The sequence below is a fragment of the Pinus tabuliformis genome, chromosome Q (assembly GCF_031772625.1).
Source record: "Pinus tabuliformis cultivar Carrire ecotype Pingquan chromosome Q, CPIR1, whole genome shotgun sequence".
Taxonomy (NCBI): domain Eukaryota; kingdom Viridiplantae; phylum Streptophyta; class Pinopsida; order Pinales; family Pinaceae; genus Pinus; species Pinus tabuliformis.
Window position 1 is genome coordinate 950,011,169 of NC_142296.1, and position 25,239 is coordinate 950,036,407.

General features: G+C 37.1%; 1 pseudogene; it reads right to left on the minus strand.

The window, feature by feature from the left end:
* Window positions 1-22,672: 22,672 nt before the first annotated feature.
* On the minus strand, window positions 22,673-25,081 carry LOC149222635 (putative cytokinin riboside 5'-monophosphate phosphoribohydrolase LOGL10; annotated as a pseudogene).
* Window positions 25,082-25,239: the final 158 nt, after the last annotated feature.

Below are 25,239 nucleotides of genomic sequence, written 5' to 3' on the forward strand. Positions count from 1 at the left end.
TACCAAAAATTTCCTTACAGACGGATCATATTTTCCATCAAGACTTCATCGGCCAAAATTTACAACCAAGCACAAAGAAGACGAACACAGGATTGACCAACCGCTGTAATGTCACAAGGCTCTTTGAACTTCAGCCACATGCACATTCAGAAACTATAACGGAGTGCGAGACAACACTTAGTTACAAAACAAACAACTAAACAACAAAGCAAGCAAATCAACAAAGCAAAGAACAAAACAATACAACAAAGCAGAAAAGCAAAGAATATAATAGAACAACAATGAAAGAAGTATGTACACGATGCGGGGTGCCACCCCAGATCATTGAAAATGACATTTTAAGTCTTGGCCATTGACAGAGAGGGTGTCAATATTCCCGTCAAGTGATTATAAATTATACGTGTGTTGGCCAAGCTTCTCGTGAAAAGTAAATGGGCCAATCCACAGGGACTAAAACTTCGTATGTTTGCCTTTGTCTTCATGGGGTTTATCCCACTTCAAAACTAAGTCTCCCACAATGAAGTTGGTACTCCCTGTAGACTTCTTGTTAAAACATCTCTTGACACGGTTCTCGTGAAGTGTGAAATTTTATTTCACTTTCACCCTTTCTTCCTGTAGTTTGTGTAATGTGTCCATCTTACATTGAACCAATCAACACGGTTTTCCTTGGGATTCTTGGGATAACTGGAGAGTAGGCAAGTAGATATTCGGTGGGAAGATGGCTTCTTTTAGGTATACTAGGAAGTAGGGGAAGGTATTAAGAGAGGGTTTGGGTGTGACTCGGTCAGCCCAAAGAGAATTCACCAGAGAGGAATGCAAGTTTCACTATTCAGAGTAAATGGTCTTTTTTTATGATGTGGATAAGATTTTTTTTTGTAGACTCGACAAGACCATTTCCTTGCGGGTAGCAGTTAGTTGAATGCTTTAATACAATTCCATTTTTCAATGAAAAGTCATAAGGATTTAATGAAGAAAAGTATGTTGCATTGTAAAAAATAAGTGATATAGGAATGCTAAACCTCGAGACAATGTTCTGTCTTAAGAAGCTGATGAATTCTTGGTCATTCACTTGTTTCAGCAAAAATGCCTCTGTCCACCGCGTGAAGTAATCTGTAGCAGTTAAGATGTAGCGATGCTGCTTTGACGAATATGGGAAAATTTCCCCAATGATGTCCAAGTCCCATTGTTGGAATGGTTTTCCCACTGCAACAAACTACAGTGGGGATGTTGACCTTCGTTTTCTGCCGGAACATCTCTTATACATTGGACACTTGCGGGCATAGGCATGTGCATATTTAAATAATGTAAGCCAATAGGAACCCGCCCGCATGACCTTGTGCATTGTTGTGTTACCCGTGAAGTGACCCCTGACTGGTCCATCATGGAGATCACCTAACACCCTTTTCGAATCTTGTGCCTCAAGGCACCTGAGCAATACGTCGTTGTGATGTTTTCTGTAAAGAAATCCATGTACCAACTAGTAAGATAAAGCTTTTAGTCAGAGTGCCCTATTCTTCCGCATAGAGAAGTGAGAGGGCATGGTGCCATGCTCAAGGTATCAGCACATGGGGGGGGGGCTCGCTCAACATTATATATTTCAATTTCTTGCTCCCAGCCGATGAGCTTTACTTCTTCCTCTTGCACATGTATTGCTTCAGTTGCTAATCTACAAAGACAATGGCCCTTTCTGGTGTGGACTGGCTTGATGTCAAGATCATACTCTTGCAGTCCAGTCATCCATTTCGCCCACCTCTAACCTAACTCTTGCTGAACGAGCAGTGATCTGACTTCTGGGTGTAGCACAAAAACAATGCAGTGATTTTTCAAGAGGTAGGGTCTAAAATGTTTAACCACCTTATATACAACGTATGCTTGTTTGTCCATGACATGATAGTTTAATTTAGGTCCTTTCAAGCTCGTGCTCATGAAAGAGATAGGTCATTCATTGTTTAACTCGTCTTTCTAAATGAGCACAAGAGCAAGTGAAGTATCAGAAGCAAACATGTAGAACAAGAAATATTTGTTGAATTTTGGGTTGTACAATGCATGCGCCTATGCTATATCTTGCTTAATCCGGGAAAACGCTTCCTTTTCGTTCTTCCCCAACTATACAATGCATCATTCTTGGTCATATCTTATATGGGTTTGACAATCTGTGCATAATCAGAGATGAACTTTCTGAGGAAGTTGATCTTCCCCGGGAAGGACTGCATAGCTTTCTTGTTCACAGAATGAGGAATCTGCGTTATGGTCTGGACTCTGTCTGGATCTACCTTGATCCCACTCTTGGAAATTATGTGCCCAAGAAGGTTACCCTCAGACACTGCGAAGACGATCTTCTTGGGATTCAAGGATATCATTTAGAAATGACATGCTCGTTTTGGAATCACAACATGAACACTTTGGTCGTGCATATCACTGATATAGTACTTTCAGATGAGCAGACTGAGCCAACGGAAGAAAATTATGTGGCTAAAGAAACTACGAGTGTTGGGCATGCAGTGAATACTTTCAGTTGTGTATTCGCAGCTGAAAAGAAAACTGTCGAAGAATCACCACTGAGTGAGGACCCAAATCAAAAGAAGAATAGTCGATATAATTTTAGAAGCCAGGGTCCAGTTTTCGAACCAGAGCTGACCAGGCAAAAATTGAAAGAACACTTGTTAAGAAAGATCACACCGCCTGTCAACTCAGCTCAAAACACTTAGATTAAGTCTGGAAATAATGTTATAGCGAAAATACTTCCACCAATGGTAAAAGCAAGTATACTATTCCAGAAGTATCATATAAATTCACTCCTCCAGAGACTTTGGAAATATCTGTTGCGCTTGATTTTAACATAGTCGAAGACATGAAGAGAGTTCACACTAACATTTCAATCTTCAAACTTACAAGGATCACGAGCGAGTGGGAACTGCTTGTCCAAGATCTTAATTAGTCTTCCACAGGTGATAATGTTTCTTCGCAGAAGGGATATGGTAAGTCAGAGTCTTCTGGTCCCCTGGAATATGTTCTTGATGCATTAAAATTGGAAGCAAACACACGCTGCCCTCCGTGTTGAAGCCCAAAATTGTTCTTTTTTACCACCTTCTTACACCATCCTCCTTTTTTTTACACTAATAACTCTAATTGAGCATCAATTTACAAGGTTCATGGAAATAACAGGTACTTAAACATCTTTATTTCATAAGTTTCACTGTTCTTTATTATTTAACTTAATATTTGCATGAACTACTAAATTGCACTAATTCTGCAACAAAGTTGAAGGTTTGATAGGTTCTGAAACTCTAGCCGAGTTACGAGACGTATTGGAAGGTGGCTAATAGCTAGCACAACGATATTTTCCTATCTTCATGATCTGGATCGATGATAAGAACACCACATAGGGCCAGTCAATGCGGAATTCAATCAACGAAGGAGCCGAAGGTGAACCAGACGAGTGAGGAAATTAATGCAAACATATATTTAGCCTCATGATTTGGTTCTCTGATAAAAAAATCATGAAGAAATCATTAGATATTATCTTTGTTTATGATATTTTTAGTCTCTGTCGAGTAGGATAGGCTCATAAATATCTAAATAATTATCTCTCTCTCTCTCTCTCTCTCTATATATATATATATATATATATATATATATATATATATATTTGGTTGTTGAAGCAATTTGGGTTTGATTTCAGAGTAAATTTATTTTTGCAAGTGTGATATTTCTTTTGAGTAAGTGTGATAATTCTAGTTTGATATTTCTTTCAAGCAAGTGTTATATTTATTTCAAGAAAGTGTGATGATTCTTTCAAGTAAAGTGTGATATTTCTTTTAAGCAAGTGCAATAATTTTGATTTCATTTTTGTTAAAGAGTGACACATTTACTTTTATGTAAGAGTGATGAAAACACATGCATCTCGATATCTCTATTTAGTCTAGGAATTACTTGAATAATCATGACTTCTAATACATGCAGTACACATACGCTTCATTAGTATACTAGCCCTGGTCGATAATTTATGTAGTAATTTAACATAAATTAAATTACCAAACATTTTGGCACCATTGCTAAGGAAGTGTATATAAGAGTCTTTTTATTTTCATGAAAAAAAATGATATGAATAGGGAAAGAGAATCTAGAGGTAGATTTGTAAGTAGAGGTAGGAGTTTGATTCCAACATCATCACTCACCCCACCACAACCTTGTAGTGCCACACCATCCACCCAAACTCATATTCAATCAATTGCAGGCAGGCATAGACTTCCTGAGGTACTTAGATCTGAAATCCAACCTAAAGATTCACCAACTTCCTCTACTGAAGCTGTAGTAGAAGAAGAAGATCCTACATCCCCAACAGAAGGAGTAATTTTTCTATCTTCAACTGGAGAACAACTTCTAGGACAAGAACTAGAAATCCCTAGTGAAGAGGAAGAAGAAGAAACCTATTTTAACATTCCATTGATAGAAGAACCAGAGGAGCTAGAGGAGGAACTAGAAAACCCAATTTTGGAACCTTACATTAGCTCTGAAGAATCTACAATGGCAGGAGAAGGGGAAGGAGAAGTACATAATGTGAATGGTGAACAACCTAGGATTGGAGGTGGAAGAGGAGGAAATAGAGGAGGTGGAAGAGGTGGAGGAAGAGGAAGAGGAGGTGGTAGAGGAGATCCAAAACCTTTTGGATTTCCCATCTTTGATGAAGATACCACAACCACAATGAAAAATATCTCACCCTCTATCCTCCCTAATTTCCATGGATTAAGAAATGAGGATCCTGGAACATTTCTCTTTGATTTTTAAGTTTTGTGTAGATCCTATGACTGCTTCCTTGATACTCAAAAGTTGAAATTATTTCTAGCCACTCTTAAGGATGCAACATTAAAGTGGTTTATGGGATTAGGAGCACATTCTGTAAGAACATGGGAAAAAATGAAAACTGCATTCTTAGAAAAATACAAGGATTATCTTTTGCCCCATAACCTTAAATATGAAGTCTTTAAAATGATGCAAAAAGAAGATGAAAATCTTGAAGATTTCGTTGAATATTTGCTTATAATATAAAAAGGGCTAAAATGCATAATCTAGATGAAGAAACTTTGAAAGCTCTCTTGTTGAAATCTATCAGATATGAGTGGATATATCTTCTCAATTTGATGGGTAAAGGAGATATTTCTCAATTATCATTTGGAGATATTTGTGAGTTATGCATACACATTTCAAGAGGAAAGGAAAGAACTGGGAAAAATCCAAGGGATCTTGTTATGTATAGGATTCATAAATTTGCAGCTGGGACAATGAGTAGGGTTGAAATAGGCCATTTGCTTGACAACTTTAAAACATATATTTTGGGGAGCCTTAGTGAACAAATAGATACCATTAAAGTACAAAACAAGCAAAAGGCTGAAAATGTTGCATTATCTATCTTTTGTCAAAAATGTAGAAATCAACATGCCTTGAGAGAATGCCCTCTTGACTTTAAAAGTGTAAAAACCCGTGTTATATGTGCATAAAATCACGATACAAAGGAATGTCCTTTAATACTAGGTCTTAAAGATGTTTATCAAGAGCAAGTAATGCTAAATCAAGTAGAACCTCTTTGTTTTATTGCCAAGAGACAATGGCAAAATCCTTATGGCAAGTATCCTCAATATCCTCAATTTCAACAACCTTACCCTGTTTTTTCACCGCAAAATTTTCCTCAGCTTGTTCAACCCTCTCAACCTCAAAATCCAAACCCACAACTTTCACTACCATTTCCACAAAAAGCCAAATCAACTGCCTGCTTAGCCACTTCCAAATCCAAATAACAAAATCTCACAGCCTGTTTACAACATGGAAGGGAAGAATTTCCAAAATTACATGATAACTCCGTTAGATCTAGAAAATTTCCAACTTAGATCTGGTAGAGTATTGGAAAATAAGTCACCATCCATTGTTATCTAAGAGTTTGAAAAGGATGACCTCTCTAAGAAAAAGACATCTCTTCATCAAGAGGAAAATCCTCAAAAACAAACCATCCCTGTACATTCTGATGATACTCCAATAAACTCAACTCCCATTATAGAACAACCTTGAGTTTCTGATGGCAGTCTGGGTGCAGGAAGGAGTGTTAATCTCCCAAACTGTGAGATTATGTCTTCTGCTGTTGGTTCCAGGTGTGATTGCTGGTTCAGTGGGCTCTCTGTCATCCACCGATAACCTTTCGAGCTTCGCTAAGTTAGCAACCCTCCAAAAGTCGCAGAGTTCCGCTAAACTACCACCATACTGGACCTGATGATAATACAAACCTTAGTTCAATAAAATTTGAAATCCACCTTCTAAAATCTCGTTAGCACTTCTCCATTGTTGAGCTATTCAAGATCCAATGATCAACAATACTTCCCCGACCTCTAACCTACTCCACGCCTATCAACCATCGATCTTGCTCCACCAGATCTAACGACTCATATGCATATTGGCTGGCTAACTTACGCACTCCAAGTCAACCCAAAAAAAGTGGTTTCCCCCTCTCTCCTCACTGCTACGTGTCACTGTCTATATGGAATCAAAGCCAACGGAGGAATTACCACTTACCGCCTTTCTTCCACCCGATAACCACTTGTGGTTTCTCCAACCCGCTTCGGCTTGTTAATTGTCGATTAACTTCTGCGCCCGAACATCATTGATTGGTCTCGACCGAAATCTAACCATCCAAATTAAATCTTCACGCTGCAGGTCTTCCTCCACTGATCTCGACCGTCCATTCCACACACTTAGGGTTCACGAGAAACACAGTTAAAACACAGAATTTAACACAGTCAACATCATTTCATTCAATCTCATAGAACACCGATTAAACTTCGAATTTCACAATAACACAGAGATTTCGAAGGAGATTATCCTTCAGGATTTGACAGAGAATTTCTCATCCACATACACAGAAACTAAATTTTTCCACTTTACTAGATTCACTCCAGGAAAGCCAAATTTCTTCAACAGTCAAAATCCCTTTACAATAGTGTGAAAATTACATAAGTACTGGTTCATCCTAACAACCAGATCCTAATTCAAAAGCTAAAATTTATTAACCCTATCTGTCCTGCGAGGCATTCTCCTTGAGAATCTCCACTACAACTAACTAACTAAAACTTATTACATCATGTTTAAATCCTATATTCTAGCTCTATGCTTAACTAGGAAAACATGGAAACTAATGGCTAAAGGATCCCACTCCTTTGCTTGTAGTATTTTTTTGTATTTTTGGAATAATTCTTCGAATTTGTCTTCAAGCCTTATGCTCCTGCATTAGATTTCTGAGGACAAAATTCTTCATGGGCTCCTGCCCATGAGCTCTTCTACATAACTGCCCAATTTCTGTAGCATGTTTTCTATTACCCAAGTAGCTTAAGCAATTGGCTGATCCTTCCATTTGACCAAATACTAAAAGTAATCCGATCCTCTGGTTTTCTTGAACACTTTCTTGTCTAAAATCCTTTCTGGCTGTAATTCCTTTGCTATAGGTAACTGTTTTACCCAGTAAATCTCTTGTATCTCTTGGTTTTCTTCTATATCATTTGAAATTTCACCTTCATACTTGTACAAACAAATCAACAACATTGAAAATTGGAGATATTCTAACATCAGGGGGTAATTCAATTTCATATGCATTTGCAGAAAATTTCCTTAATGCTCTGCATGGTCCAATTTTCTTGAACTTCAATTTGTTATACTCCCTCTTTGGAAATATTTCCTTAGGTGTGCTAAAACCAAATCCCCAACTTCAAAGTTCACTTCTCTTCTTCTCATGTCTGCTCTTTTTTTGTACTTGATGTTGCTATCCTGTAGCTTTGTTTCACATGTTCATGTATTGCATGTATTTCTGAAGCAAAATCTTCTCCCTCTGCACTTCTCATCTCATCTTTTCCCAAGTTTCTTAACTTAGACATACCTCTTGGATGCATTCCATAAACTATATGGAATGGACTCTGCCCGGTACTCTTGTTAGGTGAGTCATTATATGCATATTCAGCCTGTACCAATACTTGATCCCACTGCTTTGGATTTTGTATAGTAAGACTGCTAAAAGATTACCTAAACTCCTGTTCACAACTTCAGTCTGTCCATCAGTCTGTGGATGATAGGAAAAACTAAAACTAAGTTTAGTTCCCAGCTTCTCCCATAGTGTCCTCCAGAAATGTCCAACAAATTTAGAATCCCTGTTTAAGATACTCTTAGTCAACCCGTGCAATCTTACAATCTCCTTGAAAAGCAAATTAGCATTGTGAGTAGCATCACTGGTTTTATAACATGGAATAAAATGTGCCATTTTTGAAAATCTGTCCACTACAACAAAAATTGAATCATTTCTTCTTTGAGTCTTTGGTAAGCCCAAAACAAAATCCATACTTACCATATCCCAAGGCCTATCTGGAATTGGTAATGGAACATACAAACCTGTGTTTTGGCTTCTTCCCTTTGCATATTGATAGACTTTACAAGTTTTCACATACTTTTCCACTTTAGATCTCATTTTCGGCCAGAAATAAAATCTGTTCAACTGTTCATAAGTCTTATCTATACCAAAATTTCCTGCAAGTCCACCACTATGCTTCTCTTTAATTAAGTTCTCCCTCAGAGAACAATTTGGTATGCATAGCTGATTTCTCTTAAACAACAATCCATCTTGTAAGAAATAATCCAACCATTTATTCCTATCCATAAAAACATGATTCTTACATGCTTCAAATGCCTCTTTAAAATCTAAATCGACCTCATACAATTCTTTAAGAAAATCAAAACCCAACACTTGAATTTGACTCTCTTTAAAATGTATTTCTCCTACTTAAAGCATCTGCAACTTTGTTTGATTGGCCATTTATATGCTTCAAGACAAAATGGAAGCCCTGAAGATATTCTACCCATTTGGCATGTTTCTGATTAAGATTTGGCTGCTGCACAATATATTGCAATGCATGGTTATCTGAATAAAGTATGAACTCTTTTGACATTAGATAACGTCTCCACTTCTTCAATGACTTCACAACTGCATAAAACTCTTTATCATAAGAAGAATACTTCTTCATTGAATCATTTAGCTTTTCACTAAAATAAGCTATAGGTCTGTCTTCCTGACTTAAAACATCTCCAATAGCTTCTCCAGCTAGCATCACATTTCACTTGGAAAGTTATTAAAATTAGGTAGAACCAAAATAGGTTTAGTGATCTTCTTCTTCAACAGCTGAAAATTCTTTTCTACTTCAGCAGTCCATCTAAATGGTTGTTTATCCTTCTTTATAGTCTCAACAATAGGAGCATTGATCTTACTAAAATTCTTTATGAATTTCCTATAAAAACTAGCAAGACCATGAAAACTTCTTACCTCAAAGATACTTTTAGGTGAAGGCCACTCCATGATTGCCTTGATCTTCTTTGGATCCATCTTCAATCCTTTAGCGGAAATATCAAAACCCAAATACACTAATTCCTCTTTCATGAATGAACATTTCTTCAAATTCAGCAATAATTTCTCTTGCTGTAACCTTTGTAAGACATAATTCAAATGTCTTATGTGCTCCTCCTTAGACCTGCTGTAAACTAATATATCATCTAGATATACTATTACAAATTTACCAATAAACTCCTTAAGTACTTCATTCATGAGTCTCATAAACGTACTTGGTGCATTTGACAACCCAAAAGGCATTACTCTCCATTCATACAATCCTTCATTTGTCTTAAAAGCAGTTTTCCACTCATCCCCTTCTCTTATCCTTATCTAATGATACCCACTCTTAAGCTCTAGTTTTATAAAATACTTTGCTCCACTCAAACAATCCATCAAATCTCCAATTCTTGGTAAAGGAAATCTGTACCTGATTGTGATTTTATTGATGGCTCTTGAATCAGTACATATTCTCCAGCCTCCATCTTTCTTTGGACTCAAACTGTTGGTACTGCACAAGGACTCAAACTTTCTTTGATCAGTCCTTTGTCAAGCAGTTCCTGAACCTGCTTTCTAACTTCTTCATTTTCTGTGGGAGTCATTCTATAAGCTGCATTGATTGGTAGATTTGCTCCAGGAATCAAATCTATATGATTGTTAATTCTTCTAATGGGTGGTAACTCATTAGGCAAATCATCGACAATGATATCATAATAGTTGTCCAACATTTTTTGAATTTCAATGGGTAAACCAGAAACTTTAGTAAAAGTCATTATTACTTTCGGCTTGAAAATTACAACAAAATTTACCTCATTTTCTTCAGTCTGCTGTAACTATTCCTTTCTTCCTAGTAATAGAGTTTTTGGATCAGTCTTCTTTCCTAATGAATCCTCTTCTTCCATATGCAACAATGTATGATTGACACCATCTTTACCAAACTTGTAGATGTTTCTTTTCCCATCATACATAGCTCCTCTGTCATTCCAAGAAATATGTGGCACACATCCATAAGCATCACATCACATACAATTTTATCCTTATATTTTCCCAACTACAACTCCACTTCACACTGTTCATTCACTAACAACTGATGTCCCTTTTGTAACCATGACACCTTGTAAGGTGTTGGATGTCTCATTGTCTTCAAATTCAATTTCTCCACCACTTCTGTAGAGACCAAATTATCAGTCCTGCCACTATCAATGATCATCTGACAACATTTCCATCAAACCTTACACATTGTTCTGAACAAAGTCTTTCTTTGTGATGGTTCAACTATCTCCTTTGTTGGCTTGAACAAAACTTTACTAACTACCAAAGATTCTCCTCTCTCTGGTACATTTTCTTCTTCTGTCACTACTGCTGCTTCTTCCTCAACTTGAGCAACAATTGCATTCCTATGATTTGTTCCTACATTCTCTGGGCATTCAAAAGCTCTGTGTCCCAGTTTTCTACATCTGTAACATCTTACTTCTCTTCCTCTACCTCTGCCTCTTCCTCTGGAAAAACTTCCTCTGCCACCTGCATCACCTTCTGTGGTTTCATGCTGGGTTGAGCTGCTGCTAGCTCCATCTCTAGGTGCTGTAGATCTTCCTCTACCACCTTGAGTTCCTTTTCCTCGGAAAGTACCTCTTCCTCTGGTAGACTACTCCCTCATGAGTTTTTCTTCAGCTTTCAGTACCACCTGATAAGCTTCTTATACTATTTTAGGAGACAATATACTTATCTCATCTTGAATGTCCATCCTAAGACCATTCACATATCTAGCCACCTTCTCATCTGTATCCTAAGTTTGTCCAGCTCTTATACTTACCTTATAGAATTCCTCTGTATATTCTCTCACTGTCATAGACCTCTATCTAAGATTCTACATCTGTCTGAACAAGGTTTGCTGATAATTACTTGGTAGAAACTTACCTCTTAGCTTTGCTACCATCCTATTCCAATTCCTGATTGGTTGCTTGCCAAGACTCTTTCTTTCTGCCTGCACTCCATCCCACCAAAGTGTTGCATGTCCTTTTAGCTTGGTGACAACAAACTTTACTTTCTTCTCATATTCTGTTTCTTCATAATCAAAGAATTTCTCCATGCCATTAATCTAGTCTATCAATTCTTCTGAATTCAATCCTCCTGCATATATTGAAACCTCAGTTTTTGGCCTAGCTGTGGATCTCAACACTGATTGGAAGAATCTCATCTCAGGAGTAACTGCTATAGTTTCCTCCTCTTCTTTAGTTTCAACCTCAGGCTCACTAACATCTCCATCATCTATATTTCTCCCTGCTGTTAATGCTTCTAATGTAGCCTGCATCTGTTGCATAGCTTCCATCACCTCAGCATTTACAACTGGTCGTCCTTTTCTATCACGTCCTCGTCCTCTTCCAACTTTGAATTGGTCTTCCTTCTCTTGCTTCTGAGATTCAATTTAGTGTCAACAGGTTGCTCTGATACCACTAATGATGGCAGTCTGGGTCTAGGAAGGAGCGTTAATCTCCCAAACTGTGAGATTATATCTTCTATTGCTAGTTTCGGGTGTGATTGCTAGTTCAGTGGGCTCTCTGTCATCCACCGATAACCTTTAGAGCTTCGCTAAGTTAGTAGCCCTCCAAAAGGCACAGAGTTCCGCTAAACTACCACCATACTGGACCCGATGATAATACAAACCTTAGTTTAATAAAATTTTAAATCCGCCTTCTAAAATCTCATTAGCACTTCTCCACCGTTGATCTATTCAAGATCCAAGAGTCAACAATACTTCCCTGACCTCAAACCTACTCCATGCCTATCAACCGTTGATCTTGCTCCACCATATCTAACAACTCATATGCATATCGACCGACTAACTTGTGCACTCCAAATCCACCCAAAAAAGTGGTTTCCCTCTCTCTCCTCGCTACTACGTGTCACTGTCTGTATGGAATCGGAGCCAACAGGGGAATTACCACTTACCGCCTTTCTTCCACCTGATAACCACTTGTGGTTTCTCCAACCCGCTTCGGCTTGTTAACTGTCGATTAACTTCTGTGCCCAAACACTGTTGATTGGTCTCGACCAAAATTTAACCGTCCAAATTAAATCTTCACGCCACAGGTCTTCCTCCACTGATCTCGACCGTCCATTCCACACACTCAGGGTTCATGAGAAACATAGTGAAAACACATAATTTAACATAGTCAACATCATTTCATTCAATCTCATAGAACGCCGATTAAACTTCAAATTTCACAATAACACAAAGATTTCGAAGGAGATTATCCTTCGGGATTTGACAAAGAATTTCTCATCCACATACACAGAAACTAAATTTTTCCACTTTACTAGATTCGCTCCAGGAAAGACAAATTTCTTCAAGAGTCAAAATCCCTTTACAATAGTGTGAAAATTACATAAGTACTGGTTCGTCCTAACAACTAGATCCCAATTCAAAGGCTAAAATTTATTAACCCTATCTGTCTTGCGAGGCATTCTCCTCAAGAATCTCCACTAGAGCTAACTAACTAAAACTTATTACATCATGATCAAATCCTATATTCTAGCTCTATGCTTAACTAGGAAAACATCAAAATTGATGGCTAAAGGATCCCACTCCTTTGCTTGTAATATTTTTTTTTGTATTTTTGGAATAATTCTTCGAATTTGTCTTCAAGCCTTATGCTCCTACATTAGTTTCTATTCAAAATCCACCTTTTCCTGAAAGATTAAAAATTTTTAAAGGGGTAGAAAAACATGTTTTGTTGCATGATTACGATATGATAGATGAATTGAAGAATGTTTGTATAAAAATTCCTTTGTTACAAGCTATCAAAGAAATACCAATATTTGCGAAGATAATCAGGGAGTTAAGTATTAAAAAACTAGGAAGAAAAAGGAAAGAAGTTAAAAGAATCCAGTTAGTTGGGAAAATTACAGATATCATGATGGGAAAGACAACAATTCAAAAATATATAGATCTAGGAAGTCCCATTGTGAAAACACACATTAATGGTGTTGAGATTCCAAATACATTGATTGATTTAGGAGCAACCATAAATATCATGAGTAAACAAACTATGAATCAATTGAAACTTCCTAATCTTCAATATACACCTACATTATTGCAATTAGCATATAGATCTGTTATCAAGGCTGATGGTGTGTTAAAGTATGTATTTGTATCCTTAGATTCTTTGGAATATCCTGTTGACTTCATGATCTTGACACCCAAGAATAACCTAGGAGGACACCCATTGATTATAGGTAGACCATGGTTAGCTACAACTGATGCTTTTATAAGTTGTGGATCTGGTGATATGTTTATCTCAGATGGAAGTTCGACAAAGAAATTCACATTATATCCTACTGCAAAAACAATGATAGAAGTAGAAAGTGAAGCATGGATATACGATGATAATGAAAACTTTGATATACGACAATTTTTCGCTACTTCACAAATAAATGAAGAAGATCATATTTTGAATTTAATGGAAAATAATGAATCTTCCTCATATTGTGAGCACAATCAAAGTTTTCAAGAACAATGTAATATTGAATATCTATCATCTTGTCAAATGGCTTTACATTCTATAAAGAAATTTGGCAATTCTTTAATAGAATTTTTTTCCAAGGAAAACTTTGAATATTAATGATAATATGGAAGAATCTGAAAAGAAATAATTAGTGAAGATGTTACAACAACATTCCTTTGCTTATGCATGGGAGTACACTGATATGAAATAATTGATCCTAACTCTTGTATGCATCATATCTATATTGAAGAAAATGCCAGACTAATCCGACAACCCCAGAGGAGAATGAATCCAAATCTAAGGGAAATTGTTAAAGAGGAATTACAAAAATTGTTAAATGTGAATTTCATTTATCCAATATCAGATAGCAAGTGGGTCTCACCATTGGTAGTTGTGCTGAAAAAGAATGGAAAATGAAGAGTATGCATTGATTATAGGGAATTGAATAAAGCTATTCTAAAAAATCATTCTCCATTTCCTTTTATAGATCAAGTCCTTGATAAATTGGCAGGGAAAAATATTTTTCATTCTTGGATTGTTTTAGTGGATATAACTAGATCCAAGTAGCCCCAGAAGATCAAGATAAAATAACATTTACCTGTTTGTGGGGAACTTATGCTTATCGAGTACTTCCTTTTGGGTTATGTAATTCACCTGCAACATTCGAAAGGGCAATTTTAGGCGTTTTTTCTAATCTAGTTCATGATTGTGTGGAAGCTTACATGGATGATTTTACTACCTATGTAAGCTCTTTTGAAGAAGCTCTTAAAAATTTGGAAAAAGCTCTCATTAGGTGTAAAGAAGTAATCTCTCATTAAGCCATGAAAAATGTTTTATGATGTTCACTGAGGGAATTGTTTTATGCCACCATATTTCAAGAAATGGAATCAAAGTGGATGCATCTAAGGTAGAAGTCATTTCTAAATTATCAGTTCCAACTTGTCAAAGAGATGTTAGAAGTTTTCTTGGTTTTAATAGCTATTATAGAAACCTTTACAAAGATAGCCTCTCCACTTTTCAAATTGACTACTAAAGATTGTGAAGTCATGTGAAATTTTGACTGCCAAAAAGCTTTTGAAACATTGAAAGAAAAGATTTCTGAAGCACCCATTTTAAGAGGACCAAACTAGAAACTGTCTTTTCACATTTCCACTGATGCCTCAGATACAACTTTAGGAGTCATATTAGGAAAGAAAGATTTAACTCCTTATGCCATTTCCTTTACAAGCAAAAAATTGACCCTTGTAGAGTTAAATTACACTGTAATGAAAAATGAGTTTTTAGTTGTTGTACATGCCATCAATAAATTCAGACATTATATCACTCGTTATGAAACCTTCATTCACACAGATCATTCTACAATTAGATATTTAATGAATAAATCAATTATTAATGGTAGAATTACATTATGGTTATTTTTATTACAAGAATTCAATATTACTATTTTGGATAGACCTGGAAAGCAAAACACAATTTTTGATTTTCTATCGAGAACCCAAAATGATAATAATGATGTTCCTGTAGAAGGTAATTTTCTTGATGAATATGTTTTTGTAGTATTTATTAAATCTCCTTGGTTTGCAGATATTACTGATTATTTGGCTACAGGGAAGTTACCATCATACGTATCTCCTTGAGAGAAAAGGAAGGTTATTCAAACTAGTGCATCTTATTCATGGATAAATGAAGAATTGTACAAGACAGGACCTGACTTAATCATTCAAAGATGTGTTAGAGAGGATGAAGTACCAAAGATATTAAAATCTTGTGATGATGAACCATGTGGATGACATTTCGCTAATAAAAGAACTAACTATAAAGTCCTTCTCTTAGGATATTATTGGCCTTCTCTTTTTAAGGATGCCAAAGAATATGTTAAGAGATGTGATAGTTGTCAAAGAATGGGGAAGTATGTTCCTTCGGATGAAATGCCTCTACAACCTTAGGTACTTATTGAACCTTTTGAGAAATGGGCTTTAGATTTTGTTGGTCCAATTAATCCACCGTCAAGACAAAAAAAGTACATTCTTGTTTGTATAGATTATGTCACAAAATGGGTAGAAGCTAAAGCACTTCCTTTTGCTATTGAAAATGTTGTAGTTTCATTTCTTTTTTAGGATATTTTCACTCATTTTGGTGTCCCAAGGGAAATTGTGACAGATCAAGGTACTCAATTTACATCCAAGTTGGTACAGAAGATAATGGAGGAGTACAAAATCAAACATCGAAAGTCTACTCCATATCATCCACAAGCCAATGGACAAGTTGAATCTACCAATAAAGTAATTGAAGCAATTCTTACCAAGACTGTGCATCTGCATAGAAGGGATTGGGCAGAAAAGCTTCCAGAAGCTTTATGGGCATATCGTACCACATGGAGAAACACAACAAGACACACTCCTTATGAACTTGTTTATGGAAAGCAAGTCCTATTTCCTATTGAGTTCCAGATAAAGACTTTTAAAACAACAAGCAAATTAGGTCTTGATCAATTAGAATCCCAAAGACAAACAATGAAGAAATTGAATGAATTTGATGAGACAAGACAAGATGTTGTTCATAGAACCAATATAGTCCAATAACAAATATCCATATGGCATGGTAAGTTTATCAAAGAAAGAAAATTCCAGCTTGGTGATTGGGCATTGCTTTTTGATTCAAAGTTTAAAGATTTTCAAGGAAAATTTAAAACTCATTGGCTTGGTCTTTATGAGATTGAAACTGTCTTTGATAATGGAGCGGTTAGAATCAAAACCATTGATGAAGAATTTTCTTTTCCTTGTAAATGGTCATAGATTACGAATATATCATAAACCAATAACAAAGGAAGAATTCATACGAAATATGCAAGATAATATTGATTTGAAGTTGGTCAAGGAAGATTCTTTTTCCTCTTTAACTTAGCCTTCTACTTTATTTTTCAAAAAAAAAAAAAATGAAAATGAAAACAATTTTTTTTATAAACATGAAAACCAACATTGTTGGCATGTTTATACAGAAAATACAAGTCGAAAACCAAGAATCCTTGGCATCATAGATTTTCTTTTTAATTCCCTATTCTTGTCCCATTTCTTTTTATTCCTCTTTTTTTTTTCTCGGTAAAAACTATGCTAATATATTATGTACAGTAGACAACATTTACATCATGATAAAACAAAGAGAATTAGGCTCTGGGAATATCATCCAGGAGCAGTTGAGGCTAATAAAAAAACTAGCCCACACAGGGGCGCCAAACAGAGAAGCGAAACCATCCAAAAGAGCTAGCCCACGCAGGGGCGCCAACCAGAAATCCGGATTATCCCACGCAGGGGAGACTAACAGTAACCAACCCATTAACGAAGTATCAGAGACATAAACACAAAGCATTGATGCCAAAACTAAGCCAAAACAGACAACAAAAGAGACCAGAAGACCAGACAGAAGAGCCATGTGAACCTTGAGCTCGGGCATCACTATTCGTCCATTTGCACCTCCTCTACCCGGCACCAACAGTAAGCTTCCCTTTCAGCAGCAGTGGGAGCAGTTTCTTCTGCTTCGCTGGTCCTCTCCCTCTGATCGAGCCTGCTTTTCGATACATTTTACAGGTCTGAGGCAGGATATTTAACCTCCTTCTCTGGATTTGTTTCAGGAACCTTTGCTTCTTGCATCTTGCTGTCAGTCTTCCTCTGCCCATGTTCATCCAGGGAGTCATTGTCTTCCTGGGAATTTTCAATGAACAAGACTGAAACATGCGCACTAATTTGCGGGTTATTCATGGAACTGCTAAAATTGAAGATAGTAGAGCCGAAGGCAGGCAAGGCAGCCAAGCTCGATGCACCCGCATCCATGAATTGACTGGAGTGAAGGGGATTAGCTCCAGTGGAGCATAAGTTATTGCAATGACAACAATGGACAGCATTATCCGCCTCGTGACTGCGAGAGGTTCCTCCTCTGGAAGTGCCTCGACAGCTAAGCAGACGCTATCAAGGTCTCACCATTCTTACAGGGGTCAAGGGGAGGAAATTCAAACAGACCACGGAATAATCCAAACAACCAGCTACCGGAACAGACTGCGGAATGAGCTAGACAGACAGAGAGGATATCCCAGAGGAGACGGAGAGGCAGGGCAACCGGAATTGCAAAGACCTGCCTGAAGGAAGAGCCACCAACATTCCCTGACCATACGCTGCAACATTGTTTATAGCCTCAACTGCCTTACCTTGGAGCTCACCCGCCATAACTGCAACCTCCGCTTGAGCCGAATTACCGTGCAGGGCATTTACTATGCTCTGCAGCGTCACCTTATACCAGCCGCTTGCATTACCTATGTCTCCGACGTCTGCCACGTGATGGCCTGTGGCCGGCATGTGGCCTTCCGTCCACACCTGTCCCATCCTATCTAACACTCGCATCCGAGGTTTTTATTCCTCTTTTGAAAAATAAGACAATTACAAATTTGTCAATAATCTGCAGCTCTCATGGAATTCCACAATTGACTTGATAAGTTGCAACTAGGGCAAATGAAGATCATGGAAAAACAAATTGGATGAATATTATAGCTAAAGCAACATGAGTACAACCTGCAAAAGGACAAATCCAAAATCAGTAAGGCAAAACAACATGTATGTAAATATTAATTAAATAATAAAGGAAAAACATTGAATTATGAAATTAAATAGATGTATGACTGTTACTACCGCCATTTTGTGTAATGATTAATTTCATTACGATATGACTTCGATTCTAATGAAAATATCTTGTCAAAAGGATATAACTCCGATATGAAACCTTGTTATCATTTAAATTCACTCCCTTCCTTCCGTATAACATTCCACTTCCTTCGCATACCATCACAGTTTCTTGCATCATATCCATTCCACTCGGCCTTGTTCCATTGCTGAAAATGCCTCACCTATTACCCAAATTCCATCCTCCATAACCAAATTCCTTCCATAACCTTGTCAAAGAGAGAAATTAAGGGCTAAGACTTCTTCAACATGGGAGTCATTGTATGCTCATATTCGAAGGGGGCTAAATTCCTTGAAGGATACCCGCAAGTGAAACAATAGTTGTAGCAAGCACAATGGTTAGAGTTTGTGGAAAAATTTGATGGGCATGAGAAAGAAGTGAGAAAATCATTCGCTAGGGCATATGCGGGTATGAAAGCGGAGATTGGAGACTGTTGGGTCTAAAATATGGATGCAAATTAGAGTTCCATTTATTATCAACCCGAGAAAGTAAAACTTCAAAGAAAATCCACCGTATGTGGACTTAGATACAAACTAAACTAAGCTAAATGAAGAAATGCCAAAGATCCCTTACATGAGGTATTCCATTGGGATCTCCAACACCTATTTAGTCATTTAACAAAATGAAATCTAAATACATTCTGATAAGTGTAAGAAATATTAAAGCTCCCTTACAGGAGACTATTCATTAATATATCTAATCATCTTAATTTTACAAACAAACATAAAATGAAATCTTACCAAAACAAAAGTGTACTTGTTAGACAATGGGGGCCCTTCCAACGATTCACAAGCACATCAAAAGAGAAGTCAAATGTAGAAGATCAAAGAAACTCCATTTTATTTATCATCAATTTCGAATTGCAATTACAAGTTCTACTTCCAAGAGGTTCTAAAATCTCCATTACGATGATTCTAAATTCTAACTTCTCATTACAAACTTATAAGATCCTAAGGTTCTAAATTCTAACTTCTCAATTTTAAATTCTAAATTCCAAATTACAAATTAAGGAGATAACACTCCTATTTATACAAAAGTTATGATAACAAACTCATAAGTATGGATCCACTATTCCCTCTTCAGATCCACATATCTCTCAACCAATGGTGACACATAACCCTATCCTCCATGATCTTCAGCGTAGGGTCCATGATCTTGTCCATGAGGTCCATGATCCCCTCAAATTCGAATTTGAATATAGACTGCCACATAAGGGTGCCTTAGAATCTTCCTTTGTATCTACACATGTCAACAAACTCATTATAATTGTTAGGTATAAGTATATGGATATTATTTTCTAAAGTTTAACCACAAATTCTCTTAAAAATACTAAGAATTAATAATGTTTTGGAAAACACAAAGGTAACCCATATAATGATGAAAGTGAAGCGGATGTGATGACATGGTGGTGGAATAGAGGTGAGAAAATGTATGAATGGAGTGAAAGTGGATGTATTTTAAGGATACTTCTTAGGCCCAACATACCCCCAAACTGAAGGTGTTGCATGTCCTCATGCAATCTATTACATTACTTTTGATACTTGAGCTTTGGCTTAAACTTTGCATGATATCATTTACTTAACTTTTTGCAATTGAATGGGAACTTGGTTGGTTCTTGTGTTTCAACCGTATTTTGTTTGTTGCATTCAAATTCAATGTATGATATTTGCATAATGATAATGTGATTTTTATTGCAAAGTATGTTTGTTGGAATGCATCATGTTTGGTTCTTGTGTAACAACCATGATTGTGTTGCATCCAATTAGCTTCTAAATACTTTTTACAAATCCATTTATATGCTCATGTAATAGTGAATATATTTTGAAGGTATGTGGGTTTTAGAATGTGATATATGAATATGGAAAAATATGAATGTGACAAAGTATGAATGTAAATGTATCCCCCCCCCGCCAAACTGATGGTTTTGGCAATTTTATGAAATGAGGAAAGGAAGTTTTTTCCAAAAATTATTATTCTAGCTTTCAAGGAATTAAATGGTTAAAAGTTAGAAAATATCATACCTCAACTTACCCTTTCAAAAATGGATGAGATTTGCGCATGTGTGGCTGCAAAATTTTGATCATAGTCTTCTTTACTTGGTTGTGAAAATGGTGGATGAAGTCGAAAAAGTGAATCTTTTATTGTTGCTACATCTGCTGCTAAATCTGTTGCTGGATCTTCTGTTGAATGTTCGAAATCTGCTACTGAATGCGGCTAAAAATGTATAAGGCTTGGAAGGTATACAAAATTTAGAATTTACATTCCCCCCTAGCCTTATTTATTGACTTGTCCTCAAGTCATTTATATAAAAAACTGAATAGTAATGAAAGTAAATCTACTTCCTCTGCTACAAAATGATGGATCTTCAAGTCTTCAACACTAGTTGGCACAATTCTTGTCATGTGATTAAATGTTTTGAAGTCTAACATAACAATAAATTGTTAACTTAGTGGCCATTAATGGATGCCACTAGTCAACACGAGAGCTCCCATCTTTGGTGTGGATGAGAGTCAAGATGCCCCTAACACATCTTTCTAAGTATGAATGAATTTGTTGTTGTCGAATACTTAGAAGATCCGATGAACAAGGGAAATTGATGTATTCCCTTTGTTTATCGGCATCATAGCTTGCCCTTAAGGCATGCAAGCTTTAAGGTGGTTTTAGAAAAATATTTAGACTCAAGGACTATGGACTCAATGGTGTATGGAAGCAAGGTTTTATTTGCAAGGGTAGGAAAAAGGAAACTGACAATGAATATGTAAAGTGGAACAAAAATATTGTAAATGAGCTTCGTTGCTTTTATTGGTGGGTTAGGATTGAAGAAAATGTAATGAAGTGTATGTGGGTAATGAGAAATGGATAATGCCTCTTGCTGGGAAAAAGGCATGCAAAATCTCAAAAATAGCAAATCTGCTCATTAATTCTGGAATTTATGCTAAAATAGCTGAGTTTGACCAGCGTTGACCAGCCACCTGTAGACTTCGAATTCAAGAGTGGATAGGTATTTCCCCATCCTTGGATATTTAGGAACAAACCCCAGATCTTCGAATTTGCTAATCTATCATGCAACATGTCAAACCATTAAGCTATTACAGGAAGTTGCAAGAACTTGTAATTTTCTGGAAATTTTGTTTATGATCATGGACTTGTTCTTTAGAATTTCTCATGAAATTAGTCTTTTGAAGACCAATCGCCGGCACAATTTAATCTCCTTAATGATCAGTTGATCTCCCAAAACCTGCAAAAAAAAAAAACTTGGCATAAAGAACATAAGTGTGTTCAAGAAGAAATGGCCATTCCCTTCCTGATTCTTACGCAAAAATTGTATGCCAAAGTGAAACAGATTAAGGAAAATCAAAAGTGTAATTTTAGTCCAATTCATGATGTTGATAACAGTGATTTTTAATAAATTTCCGTGAAAAATAAATTAACTCCCTATTTGTGTCAGAGGACTCATGGAATGTGCATGGAAAAAAGCTTATAAGAATGTGATATGTGTCATACTCCATTCTCTCCATCATACTGCTTAGCTTGGATGCATCGAGAAGAGATTTGGGGCTCAATTTGGACATATTTGCTGTAGCAAATGAAAGCCAGATTCCAACAGATGCTTGCTAGCTTGAAGAGCCTTCTCAAGCGAAATATAATTGAACATTGCTTTCACAACTATTGCCAGAAAGCATGGAAAACGCTAAGAGAACACGAGCCAAAGATGTCAAATATGAAAACACGGCATAGTGGACTGTGTCGTATTTGAATTTGTGTATACAAATGTTTTTTTTTTTTGGTGCATTCAAGGTGCCCTATTATTTTGAAACAACCTGCAAACTGTTGAGTACCTTCTCAATAATCGACAAAATTTGAGGGAATTTCTTCTAAAATTATGGAGTTACACTAATACGATGATTCACAATTGTGAGTAGTACTATTTTTGTTGGTTAGCTCAGGCGGACCGGAAATTACTGTAAAAATTAATTTTCTCGCCACTAATGAACTTGGTCTCTTTTTATAAGCCCTCTCCGAAAGAATATTAGGATTGATCCATCTCCCAGCATATTCCAGACGCCACCCAGTTGTGTCTTAGAACGTATTCCTCTAATTTTCATACTAATTCTTTTGCTGTGGGAGAAGAAACGATGCTATTACGTGCAGCCAATGTGATGAACCCATCTTCGACAGCTTGGTTGATGAATGTTAACAGAGAATCGTAGTAGCCTTCCACATTCAACAATTCGACCAGGTTGCTGTGCCCATGTAAAGGATGCAAGCTGTACGTGCAAGCACCTGCTCTGCCTGCCCACTTAAAAAAAAATAAAAAAAATCCCATGCCAAGGGAGCATAGTTTCTATTTCTATGAAGAACCTCTGAAATAAGTGATGGTTTTAGGCGCTGGGGTTTCAAGAAGGAAGCCAAAGAGTTTTCTAGATTAGGACCCCAACAAAACCTTTCTTCCAGGAATAATGTGCAAATTCGAGTCACCTGATCTGACCAACGTGACACAATTGGTGAACGAGTGAATACGTAAAACCCCAAACACCAAACCCTTTGTCCCCAAGGTTGCCTCAACTGATTTGGCTACCGTGCAAAATTGAATAAAACACTAAACCCTTTGCCGAGTTGGTATTTTTCCAAGGGATACACAATGAATTTGTTAGGATTACCAATGGTTCAAATCCTATTTGGTATTACACACAAGCCTCGGGCGACTTCGAACCTTAAAATCTATACAATTTTCAGTCATGATCTCCCTTCCTCCTCTCAAAGTCTTGCTATATTTAGCTATTTCGCCTATCTAGACATATGCTTCTTCTTCCCGTGATTCCACGAATATGATTTTGTTAAACCCAGTTTATGTTTTTGTGGACAACATACTCTTGTTTTACAACTGCACTTCGAATTACTTGGAAAAGACATTTCAAATGGCCAAAAGCAACTTGTTGTGCCCATGTTATGACTTCCAAGAGTTCCTCCAGTGTCCTGTAACCTCCTGGAAGAGCAATGAATGCATCTGATTTGCATGCCATTTCTGCCTTTCTTTCATGCATATCTCCTGCATCTCTCACTTCTCTAACAGTTTCGCCCATAAGCTTTGGACACATCAGTGTCTCTGGAATAACCCCCAACACATGGCCACCGCCATTATAGAACGCCTGTGACACGAGGCCCATGAGCCCCACACTTCCTCCATCATAAACCAGGTCCATGTTCCGTGAAACCTGGCGGATCACAAAATAAAGCTCAGAGATTAACTTTACTCGAGACACAATACAATTATGGGACAATAAAAGTGAAGCGGATGTGATGACATGGTGGTGGAATAGAGGTGAGAAAATGTGTGAATGGAGTGAAAGTGGATGTATTTTAAGGATAATTCTCAGGCCTAACATACCCCCAAACTGAAGGTATTGCATGTCCTCATGCAATCTATTACATTACTTTTGATACTTGAGCTTTGGGTTAAACTTTGCATGATATCATTTACTTAACTTTTGCAAAGTGTGTTTGTTGAATTGCAACTTGATTGGTTCTTGTGTTTCAACCGTATTTTGTCTGTTGCATTCAAATTCAATGTATGGTATTTTCATAATGATAATGTGATTTTTATTGCAAAGTATTTTTGTTGGAATGCATCATGGTTGGTTCTTGTGTAACAACCATGATTGTGTTGCATCCAATTAGATTTTAAGTAAATTTTACAAGGCCATTTATATGCTCATGTAATAGTGAATATATTTTGAAGGTATGTGGGTTTTAGAATGTGATATATGAATATGGAAAAATATGAATGTGACAAAGTATGAATGTAAATGTACACCCCCCCCCCACAAAAAAACTAATGGTTTTGGAAATTTTATGAAATGAGGAAAGGAAGTTTTTTCCAAAAATTATCATTCTAGCTTTCAAGGAATTAAAATGCGGATGCACATGTTGGGTCTAAAATGCAGATGTAAAAACTTTTGGATTGCTAGCGGCTGCGTGACCTAGCTCCCCAGAGCTCCTGCGTCGCGCCTGTGCTGCGCTCGCCTGATCCGAGCTGCTGCGGCCCTCCTGGCAGCCATGCCCAGCGATGGGGATGCGGAACCCCCCCTCTCCCTCCTGAAGTCCTCGAATTCCGAAAAATGGTTGATGCATGCAGCAGACGCCCTCCATCTGCTCAACAACAGAAATTTGTCAAGAAAAAAGACTGCATCCCCATGGTGGCCCTCCCTGAGGAAGAAACTTGTCGCTCTGCATTGAATCTAGCCGATAGAGGGCTCATTGGGCAGTTCACCGGCCTCTGGCCATCACCCAAATCTGTTGAAGACTGGATCAAAAGAAACTGGTCCCCTCTGATCAAGGAAGGGATCAAATCATATTTTTTAGGTAAAGGCTTCTTTGTATTCGTCTTCGAATTAGCAGAAGATCGGAGTCTCATCTTCAAGAACGGGCCATATTTCATGGGGCCACAGGGATTATATTTAAATAAATGGTCTCCAGATTTTGACCCGACCCAGAATGTTCCTTCTGCGGTTCCAGTGTGGGTGCAGCTTCCCCACCTTCCCCTGCATTGCTGGAGTTAGAAATCTCTCCAAATTATCGGCAAATCCCTTGGTAAAT